This window comes from Protopterus annectens, chromosome 5.part0 (assembly GCF_019279795.1).
Source record: "Protopterus annectens isolate FY-2018-M chromosome 5.part0, PAN1.0, whole genome shotgun sequence".
NCBI lineage: Eukaryota > Metazoa > Chordata > Ceratodontiformes > Protopteridae > Protopterus > Protopterus annectens.
In genome coordinates this window covers 1,792,205,528-1,792,217,662 of record NC_056735.1, presented here as the reverse complement: position 1 = coordinate 1,792,217,662, position 12,135 = coordinate 1,792,205,528, and positions in this window count along the sequence as shown.

The window sequence follows — 12,135 nt, the reverse complement described above, 5'->3', positions numbered from 1 at the left end:
CCATCTCACTGGGTAAGTACACTAAGCTGCTAGACATGTAACAATGCACTGTGCAGGCTACAGGCAGATTTGCTCAACACTGGCCTACATCTCCTATGGTGGAATGCACATGTACCTGCATATATAGCAGGCTCTACAAGCATGTCACACCACAGGGTAAGATATACCTGTGTGAAAGTACATAACCACAACCAATGTGAACACAGCCACAGCCACATATGTTAAGCTAGCATAATATTACAGTATATGGACTATCTGTTCGACACCATCCTCATATGTGCCACTCCCAGACTGACCCTACATATACTGGGCTGCTACACAGTTTGGTCTGATGGCTGTCTGTGGTATGGGACATGTGTGTGTATGGCACTACAATCATGTATGCCAATACAGTACCATACAGTGGAGAAGCATGTAACATCAGATAGGACAGGACCTAGAACAATGACATCTACCACAGTCTGTACACAGGCTAAAGTACATATTAACAATACACACATTGTCAACATTCACCATACGTACACAGACCTCAGTACTGTACAAACATCCACAGAATGTCCAGGTTATGTCATAAAATATAACCCCTACTGTACATAACATGTGTAGCAGTCTGATATCTCACTGGCTTGTTATCAGATATGATGACACTAATTATGGTGTACAGCACATATGCACTACTTCATGCATGACATATGTACACAGGTTGACAGAGTTGTGGCTGGAAGCACATAAACAGGGCCAGTAATGGCATGTTGCTGTGATAACCTCATACATTTACTGTTGTAACAGGGTTTGTTGCAACATATGTCCTATGAGGGATAAGAAGTCAGTAACTGTCACGGCTTTCACCATTTACAGACTGCAATCCTCACACTACCTTCTGCAGTCCACAGATAGATGCTACATTGGTAACACATGAAACCAAAGACACAACACACTGCCCAGTCTGCAGATGACCCTGCAGATGGGGATTCCTCATAAACATGGAACTGACATGGCAGGTATTGAGACATGTAGGGCAGTCATATCCACACACACACACACACACACACACACACACACACACACACACACACACACACACACACTGTTAAACCAACAGTACTCCAAATGCAGTATAGCAGCACTAACAGTCTGTAGTCAGGTCAGGCACATCCCCCTCCTGTGTGTTGCCCTGTTTACACAGTGTATGTTGTTAGAGGTAAATCTCAAATCCATCTGAGATGCTGTTTGCCAAACAGATCTAGTTCCTGCTCACAATGAATGAAAAGGGCCAACACCAACATGATGTTCCTAGATATTGGAGTGTGTTTCCAGGCAATTGGCTATGGGAATATTACCACAGCTGTTCCACATGCAATCAGCTAGGGGAGGGCTGCAATTCATGCAGATGCCATCAGCTGATCATGAGCATCACTTAAAATACACATGCTGCTGCCAAGCAAAGCAGGTGTAGGTCTCCACATCCACCAGAGAGGGAGTGGAAGAGACAGACAGAGGCAAAGACAAATCAGGGAGTGGTGGGAGAGTAAAACCTAAGCATGTTTGTGTCACGCACCTACCAGCTCAAGGTAACAAATCCTTGATGACTATATAGTGCTATCACAGTTCTATGCAGTTATTGGATGCGCCACATGATTTACCTGCTGTGGAACCCTCAGAACATATATGTAATGGTGACTGACATCTGCAACAGGGATATGGTAGCTATACGGTAGGTGACATACATGTGCCTGTCCACATGAACAGGTGCCAACATCAACACAGCCATACTCTCACAGGGACACATACACATTGACACACTTGACAGAGCCAGGATTACAACTCATCAGTAGTGAGATTGTCACAACACATTACTGTGTATGTATCACATGCACCACATGGGTCATACGGGGGTTGTATGGGCAAAGGGTATGGGGAAGTGTCTGACATCAGACAGCATGCTTCGGTATGCCCATGGGGTTGTAGGGAGTGTGGATGTGAACATACGTACCATACAACACACACACAAACACACAGGGTGCCAGTATGGACACGCATGAGTGCATGTCTGCATGGGTGTGTGGTGGTTGACTGTGTCAGACAGCTGTACAAGGCTAGGCGATGGGTATACCTTGGCATCAGGTCACATGATGATAGCCTGCATTGTGGCTCAGGGCTATAGTGTCTGCATTTCCCACACAGGTGGGTTCTGCATCCCCCATCCAGTCACCTGGGTGACTATTGTGTGTGGCCAATGCTGTGCATCACTTGCCATGTATGTGTTCCTTAGTCCATGACATGGACAGTGTCTGGGATGTGCACACCTCCCACTTGCATGTACAGTGACATGTTGAACTGTACCTGGGGTGTCTGGCCCATGTTGTGAACAAAGATTATCATCAGATGTGCCAGTGTTGCCCACCTGTGGTGGGAACTGGTAATGGCCAGCAGGTTTACCCTACACCTACATTGATAGTATGCTAACGACATTCCCTGGTGTCAGTGGCATCTATCAATACAGGGCATGTTGTCAGGCATGGTATGTCCTTGGTGGGTCAGTTGTGATGGCACCACAGGTGTTTTAGGTGTCCATTGGGGAACATGGGGAAGGTGTACTGTCTGCATGTACATGCATATTGGAGAGATGGACAGGGTGCCATGCCCTCTGTTGCCCACAGCTACCACCACATAGTTACTATCAGTGGCCAATATGCAATGTACTACCCACATATTGGCTGTTGCCTAGGTATGTGTGTGTGTATGAGACATGGGTTGAAAGTGTGCTCTGGGTAATACTGGGGTTGCTAACTTTGATTGCCTGGCATTGATGTCACAGATATGGGTATGGCTTTGCACCCCAGCCTCTCAACTATTTCATAGGTAGGTACTAGGCTATCTGCCTGAGGGCATTTATAAGTATAGCCAGAGTGTGTCAGCATTCGCCCACCATTGATTAATTAGCTGAGCCTTTGTCAAGAAGAGCCAATGAAGTGATCCCAGGGGTGTATTTTCTGTTACCCATCCACTCATCAAGGTTTCTCTTGAAGAGTGTTAGTGAGGGGCTCTGCCTAATTTAGTTAGGAATTTTGTTCCAAAGCATGGGGAGTCTCTGTGCCAGGAATCTATCCCTCCAGCATGTTCTATTTATTGTTGTGGTGAGGTTTAGTGAGTGGCTCACAGTGACTTGGATTTCTTTAGGTGGAGCATGCCCATCAATTCTGAGTTGGACAAGGCTTTGTAAGTCAGGCAGAGATCATCTCTGAGTAAGCGATATGCCACTGAGTACAGCTGGAGTTTTTCCAGTCAGGCTGCATTGGACATATGTTTGAGGCCAGTAATCCTCTTGATGATGTACTTTTGTGGTCTTTCCAGCTGTTGGAAGTGTCTTGTGAGGTACATCCCAAATGGGGCATTGTACTCTATGATGGGTCTGATGAGTGACGAGTAGAGGGGCACTATAACCTCTTTATTTCTAGATGTGAACCCTTTAGTAATTAGATGGGCTACATAGAAGGATTTCCTAACTACTTTGGCAATATGATTGTCAAAGGAGAGATTGCTATCTACCTGGGTCCCCATATCTATTATTATTTCTTCTGTATTAAGGGGGTTGCCACCTATGGGGTAATTCATGGGTGTTTTGTTTTTCCCAAATGGGATGACTATGCATTTTTTGGCATTTAGCTTGAGACCATGACTTTGACACCAGGTGTCCATCTCAGTAAGGCCCTTTTGGAGAATGTCCATGTCAGACAGAGAGTCAATTATGGCTCCCAGTTTGCAATCATCGGTGAACTTGGTTAGCCATAGTCCTCCTGTGTTTGCCTGTACTTCTGAGAAGTATATGCCAAACAGTAGGGGTCCCAGGACTGAGCCTTGTGGGACACCACTTGTGACTGGTTTAGATTCAGACCTGGAGCCCGCTATTCTTACCATGTGAGTTCTGTCTGTAAGCCAGTTGGCAACTCATCTCATGATGTAGGGGTTTATGTTCAGGCTCATGAGTTTTTCTATAATTCCTGAGTGGGAAATGGTGTCAAAAGCCTTGGCGAGGTCAAGGTAGGCTGTGTGAACTACCTGCCCCTCATCTATGGCCTTGGTAACTGTCTCAAAGAAGTCAACCAGGTTTAGTAGGCATGATCTGCCCTTAACAAAGCCGAACTGGGTCAGGTCAAGTGCTTGGAGGTTCCCAATGTCTTTGTTAATGAGTTCCATGATGATGCGCTCTATAGCCTTGCAGACCAGGCTAGTCAGGATTATGGGGCGATAGTTACAAGGGTCAATTGTGGCCCCTCCTTTGTGGAGTGGAATAACCGTTGCTGTGTGCCATTCTATGGGCACGTAGCCTGTGGAGAGGCTGAGGTTGAACAGTGTATTTAGGTGGGGGGGTTAGTTAATTTTGTAGTTCGTGCAAGACACAGCCTGAGACACAATCTGGCCCCACTGATGCTGTGCTTTTGGCTTTTGAAAGGGCTGTTTTCACCTGTGTGTCTGTGATTTCTGGGACACTACACTTTTCCGGTATTGTTGTGAGCCCTTTTGGGGGTGAGAGGGGGTGAAGTTTGCACAGAATCTATCTCCCAGGATGTTGGCAATATCAGTGGGTTCAGTATATTTTGTGCTATTTTGCACTAGCTCAGAGCATATATGTGAGTTGACACTTAGATTCTTGACATAGCTATAGAAGGCTTTGTGGTTATCTTTCGAATCCTTGGCTATTTTTCTTTCGAAGTTAGCTTTGAAGGATTTTATGAAGGACCTTAGTTTCTTACTGATACTGATCAGGGATGTCTTTCCTTCTTGGGATTTGCTTTTTTTTTCTGAACTAGTTTCCTCCTTCTATTGTATAGCCTGTTTATGGCAGGGGTTCACCAGACTGGTTTCCTTCTCTTAGGGGAGAGAGTCTTGGTTTTGCTAGGGATGGCATGATCCATGCATCCTTGTACGTGCTCATAGAGTGCATTTGTAAAGGTTCCTGCATCTTGGACACTGTTATCCTTAGCGTGGGGGCTGTGAAACTTACCACCTCTGTCTTAAGTAAGGTGAAGTTTGCTATAGAAAAGGTTTTCACTGTGGTTTCCTTGGTTGGAGGTGGTAGTGTGGTGCGGACATCCAGAGTGATTAGGTTATGGTCTGATCTAACCAGTAATGGGTTGACCTCCTGTGTGGAACACCTGTCGCCCATGTTGGTGATGACCAGGTCCAATATGTTTTCACCTCTGGTAGGGGAGTTTACCAGCTGATCCAGGGCATTTCAGTTGATAAATTCCAGGAAGTGCTGGACCTGGGAGTTTGTACTTGAGTAGTTTTCCCAGTTAACGGTAGGGTAATTGAAATCACCCAATATCAGGGTGTTCCGTAGGACCTTCATGTTTTCCAGTGTCTTCAGAAAGGCAGAGTGGTGGTCCTGGGTCATGGAGGGTGATCTGTAGCAGGCCACAATTTGCATTGCAGAATTGCCTGATGTTAGTTACACATGGATGATCTCGGAGGTATTATGCTGCGCCACTAACCTGGAGGTGTAGGTATCCTTGATGAATATGGATACACCCCCTCTTTTTGTGTTTCGGTTCATGTTCTGTGGCCAACATGTGTGGTATGAGTTGTAGCCCTGTAGTGCTGGGGTGCTCTGTGGAGCCGTGAACCAGGTTTCAGTTACTGCACAGATGTTGACGTTCTCCATACTGAGGAGTGCTTCGAGTGAGTGCATTTTGAGATTTAAACTCCTGGTGTTGAGTAGCATACCCCTCATTTTTTTATTTGTGCTGTTTACGGAGGTGGGTTTGACTTTTGAGCCTTGCCTAAAAAAAGGAACTATGGGGGCAGCAAGAGCCTTGGCTGGTATTCGAAAGCCTAGGGTTGACAGGTGCAAGCAGTCTCTTGCAAAGCAACAAGGTTTGTCGAGTATGTCGTCCCAGGCTGACAGACACTGGATCCCCTTTTAGTTACCTAGTAATCCCTGTGGTGCAGATTTCACATCTGTTATCCCTGTACAGTGGACAGTGTGACATATAGTAGGGCCACCATATAAGAAATATGCAAAACCCACTTCACATTGGCCACAGGTGTCACACACTCACAACCATTTCCACACAGGATACATGCTACTAACACATCTGTCATGTCTGAGAGTAGAACCCCTATCTAACTAGTTTATTACACTATAGCACTACACAGTTATGGTATGGACCATGGAGATTACTGGAGTACTCATTCCCCAAAGGTGTATATCACATTGGATGACATCAGCAGGATTGCCAAAGTAGGGCATTTAAATTGTAGTGAGTGTGACTAGCCTAAAATGCATTGATCCCTACACAGACATTGACACACATGAAACATCCACAACTAATATGTGTGGATATCGAACCCCTAACAGATGTCTATCACATACTACAGCATGGAGATGTTATAGGATGCACCACAGGGATTACTAGAGAACTCTTTCCCCAAAGGTGTATTTCACAATGAATGACATCAGCAGAATTGCCAAAGTAGGCCATTCAAAATGTACTGTGTGTGACTAGCCTAAAATACACTGCTCCCTACGCAGACAGTGAGACATGCACAAAACATCCACAACCGACATGTGTGGGTACAGAACCCTAACAGAGGTCTATATCACACTACAGCATGGAGCTGTTATAGGATGCACTATGGGGATTACTAGAGAACTCCTTCCTCAAAAGTGTATTTCACAATGAATGATATCAGCAGGATTGCCAAAGTAGGCCATTTGAAATGTATTGAGTGTGACTAGCCTATAATGCATTGCTCCATACACAGACATCGACATGCACACAAAACATCCAGAACTGCCATGAGTGGGGATGGAACCCTACCACAGTTCTACATCACACTACAGCAGCATGCAGTTACAGAACTTGCTACAGAGATTACTGGGCTATAACCTTCTCAGTGGTGTATTTCTAGGTGGGTGATATCAGCAGCCTTGCCAAAGTTGAGTATATGAATTGTAAGGAGTGTGAGTACCCTAAAAAGCATTGCTCTCTACACAGACAGGCACACACACACTTGCCATGTCTGTGATTGGAACAACTATCTAACTACTTCATCACAATACAGCAGTATGCAGTCACAGGATGTGCTACAGAGATCACTGGGCTACAACCTTCCCAGAGGTGTATTTCTAGGTGGATGACATCAGCAGCTTTGCCAAAGTTGAGTATATGAATTGTAAGGAGTGTGAGTACCCTAAAAAGCATTGCTTTCTATACAGTCAGACATGCACACACACAGTCACCAAATCTGGGGTTAGAACTCCTACCTAACTACTTTATCACACTACAGCAATACGCAGTTACAGGACGCACTACAGAGATTATTAAGCTGCAACCTTCCCAGAGGTGCATTTCTAGGTGGGTGACATCAGCAGCCTTGCCAAAGTTGAGTATATGAATTGTAATGAGTGTGAGTACCCTAAAAAGTGTTGCTCTCTACACAGTCAGAGACAAACAGACATGCACACAAACAGTTGCCAAGTTTGAGGTTAGAATTCCTACCTAACTACATTATCACACTACAGCAGTACACATTTACAGGATGCACTATGGGGATTACTGGGCTGCCACTTTCCCAGATGTGTATTTCTAGGAGGGTGACTTCAGCAGCCTTGCCAAAGTTGAGTATATGAATTGTAAGGAGTGTGAGTACCCTAAAAAGCATTGCTCTCTACACAGTTAGAAACACACACAATTGCCAAGTCTGGGGTTAGAACTCTGACCTAACTAGTTTTTCACACTAGAGCAGTACAAAGTTATGGGATGCGCCACAGAGATTACTGGGCTACAGCTCTCCCAAAGGTGTATTTCACATTGGATGACCTCAGCAGGCTTGTCATAGTAGGGCTATGGGGTGGGCAGTGTGTGCAAGGGCCATAACCCATTCATCTAGGGGTCGACACACCACATGCAGGCACACATGGGGACATATGTCACAGGTACGTGTATACAGCTGCTAGATGACTACTTCCTTGTACAGTCATGTTTCACAGCTGGCTTGTGCACCACATAGACTGTAATGCTGACAGATACTGGTAGCTAGTATCTGCAGTGAGTGACATATGCACCTCATGTGTTTGGGGCCCTTTGGCTGTGTGCTGGGTGAGAGAGGCCTGGATGGCTCCTTGTCACAGTCACCCTCTTCCACACATCTATGTACTTGTACCTTTGGCTTATATTAGTGTGTTGGTCTGACATATATGTCTGTATTCCTATCCACTGTGTGTGCATGCCATGAGTGGTGCATACTGATGAGTGTCTGCACTAACAACTGCAACTGCCAGATATGTCTGGTCCACTGGTGTTTGCAGTCATGGCCTTGTGTGTGAGGATGCTCAGTATGACCTTTCAGTATGTTGTTGACTGAAACTGCCTTCATTTCTGTAAGTCTGTGAGCATGCCTAGTATGGCCGTCTGTACTGAATGCGTGGATCGTGTCCAGGTAGTTTGTGCTGCAGTGCTGACCTTTGTGTTGTACACTTACAGGTAGCATGCTGTATCTGCAGGGCATTCATCGATCATTTGGCTTTGACTGTTACTATATTTCTGCATAGCAGGGGGGCACACCTGACTGTTTCTACATTTCTACACAGGAGTGGGGGGCACCCCTGACTGTTATTACCTTACTATGTAGGATGGAGGGGCACACCTGACTATTTCTACATTTCTATGCAGGGTTGGGGGGCACACCTGACTGTTATTACATTACTATGTAGAATGGGGGGGCACACCTGAGTATTTCTACATTTCTACACAGGGTTGGGGGGGCACACCTGACTTTTATTACATTACTATGTAGGATGTGGGGGGCACACATGAAACTTGTACACATTTGCTATGACTGTATTGGTATGTCAAGTACTCCATTTCATTATGTATTGCTAACTATCATGCTGACTAGAGGCATACCAGTGTACTATAGATCGTGGCTTTGGTTGACCTACATATTTTGTCTGACTTCCTACCCTTCAGAACTAACATCCCACTGCCTGCCCTGCTGTGGTCTGTCTGTGTAGGCCTGGGGAGGAGGTTAACCATAGCCAACATTCTGGGGCCATGGCACAGGCTCTGTTTGGGTTTGTCTACACCTGTCCTTCTGGCTGAGACTGTTGTTGGGTATGTGAACCATCCTGACTGGCATGTGTGGGTCATATGGACACACATGTTGCTCAGCACATTTTCTGCAGGGGGTTTTGACACCCTGTGGAATACTGGCTATTATGGTGACTCCAGTATGTGTTACAGATGTCATGGTGCCACTATGAGTGTCTACTGTCTGCTGCCATAACATTCAGCTACCCAATTCCCTTGCATGCTCACATCCATACCATAGCTACAGGTAACAACACATTTAGGTTTACACACAAATATTCTCCTAATGAAATAGATTTTCTTGACATTAAAGTCAGCAAGCATTGGTTAAATTCTATCAGGACTAGTCTGTATAGGAAGCCAGTGAGAAAGAACAACCTGTTGCACAACAATAGTATGCATCCGAAACACACTAAACAGAGTATTATACAAGGACAAGTTTTTAGGAGGATGCGTCTACATAATGATGACAACCAATTGCAACTTGCTCTGGATCAACTTAAATCAGAATTAACTGAAAGAGGATATAAAGGGTATGACATTGATAAATGTATACCTGAGGCCTAGAGAACCAGGCATGATAGATGTAAACATTATTATAATGAGAATATTGTTCCCTTACAGATGGAAGTTGGTAGGAATGATGTTGGAAGTAACACTAATAATGTGCTTCAGATGCCTTTAACCTTTGCTAGTGACATTAATGTGGTATGTGAGGTTATTAATAAGAACTGGGATATTTTGTCTACAGTGGAAGGGCTCAAAGGGGTGATAGCTGAAAAAAAAACTTTACCTTTTACAATAATAGGTCCCTGAAAAGTCATTTGTGTTATAGAACTGCTGATTTTACTAAGTTTTCTAGGTCAGAGAGAATAGGTACATATGCATGCAGAAAATGCATGGCATGCAGACATATACACACAGGAGGACGTTTTATACATCCCAGTCTAGGTTTTAAGATGGACCCCAATATCTATACTGTCTCTAGGACCTGTAATGTTAGTTATTTTAGCTATTGTGTTAAATGTTTTTTTTTCTATGTAGGTAAAATGAATCATTGCCTTAAGGACAAGATACTAGAACACTTTAGTGACATCAGGAATATGAAAGAAAACAGTGCACTAGCTATGCATAAGACGAAGGAAGGCATGGACCACACATTTAAGTTTTTAGTACTTCAGATTGTAGCTGCTAAGAAGAGGGGGAGATTTTAAAAATACTACTGAACTAGTTGAAAAAGAATGGATTTTGCGATTCCATGCTGACAAGCCTCCAGGCTTGAACAGCATGGTTTCACTTAAACCGTTTCTCAAGGCAAAGCCACTGAAGAATTGATTTTATTGTTTTTAAGAGTTGCTATACAGCGTTCCTTTAAGTGATGTTTTAATTGCATGATGTCATAATTAGTTTGATTATTTTAGTATTTAAATGTGATGCTGTTTGTTTGATTGCAGTCTGAAGAAGCTGTGTATCTGTGAAAGCGCTTACTCCATTAAATGTTCTTGTTTTTAGCCTAGTTACAATCAGTGTTATTGTTTTTTCTTACTACATTTTGCTTTTTCACTGGTTGTTTTATCAGTTTAGGAGTTTTATTTAATAATATTAACAACACATTCTACTCCATTTGTCAATTGGTAGGTTGATTGACTTGCCTTGAGGCTGTGCCAGGCTTGGGGATGGTGCTGGAGGGTTGCCTATGTCAGATGCACATAGTACACTCCCTATACATGGTTGGGCACAGGTAGTGTCATGTCTGGCATCACTTTTACTGTATGTGCGAGTCAGAGAGAGGTGTCATTCCCTGGGTCCCTACTGTGTCAGTGTATGTGATATGCATTGCCTCTTTGCCAAGCCAAGGGCATGCTGGGCATGCCTCATTCTGCCTACTGGGGCAGGCTCAGGTTCTTCCTCCTCTGGGTCACTCTGTGCCTGTACAGGCCTTGGCATTGGTGGGGGCTGTGTGGCCCTGCCCTATGCTGTTCCTGCTGCAGCTGTTTCCGCAGGATCATATTGTGCAGCATAGCACATACCATAACAATTTGGGTACATGTAGATGGTGAATACTGCAAGGCTCCACCGGATGTGTCTAGACACCGGAACCATAACCTGAGCATCCCAAACACATGCTCTATTATATGTCTGGCCTGTGCGTGTGCCTCATTATGGCATTGTTGTACAGGTGTGTGTGCATTCCTGATGGGTGTCATCAGCCACGGCTTCAGTGTGTACCCAGCATCCTCCACTAGGTGACCATAGAGGATGTCTCCATTGGCAAATCTCTGGTACAGCTGTGTCAGATGCCATATGTGGGAGTTGTCATAGCTTCCAGGGCAGCCAGCACACACATTCATTATAATGCCCTGGGCATCACATACAACCTGGCAGTTGATGGAGGGGATGCCCCAGTGGTTGATGTAGGCCCTACCCTGCTCACTGGGTGGTGATTTGATGTGCATGCGCATGCAGTCTATAGCACCCACTACCCCAGGGTATTCTGCTATTTGGTGGAAGAGACGCATATTGCTGGTCAACACCTCACGGTATTCAGGAAATATACGTGCTCACTGGCATGTGCTGACATGGCATCCATTAACTGGTGGAATACTCTGGATGTTGATGCCTGTGAGATTCCCATGATATCCCCAGTTGTGCTTTGGGAGGTACCTGTAGCTAGTATACGTAGGCCTACACATACCTTGGTATCCACTGGGATGGGTTCCCCTCGGTCAGCTTGGTGTGTCAGGTGTGGCCGGCACGGCTCAACAATTTGCTGTAGGAGGTCTCTGTCCACCCTATAGTGCTCCACTATCTCCAGCTCATGTAACCCCTGGTAGGTTACACTGTGTCTGTCCACTCTTCTCTGTCTCCTCACTGTGGGTTGTTTGGCAGCATTCACATTCTCACCACACTCAGCCTCTTGCACATGTTCTATGTTGCCTGCTGCAGCCCTTCCCATTTTATAGGTTTGTTTGTTACAATTTCCCCTATTGTACAAACCGGTGGTGTAAAGTGTGGGAAAAAACAGTGGGGAAGGTGTTTG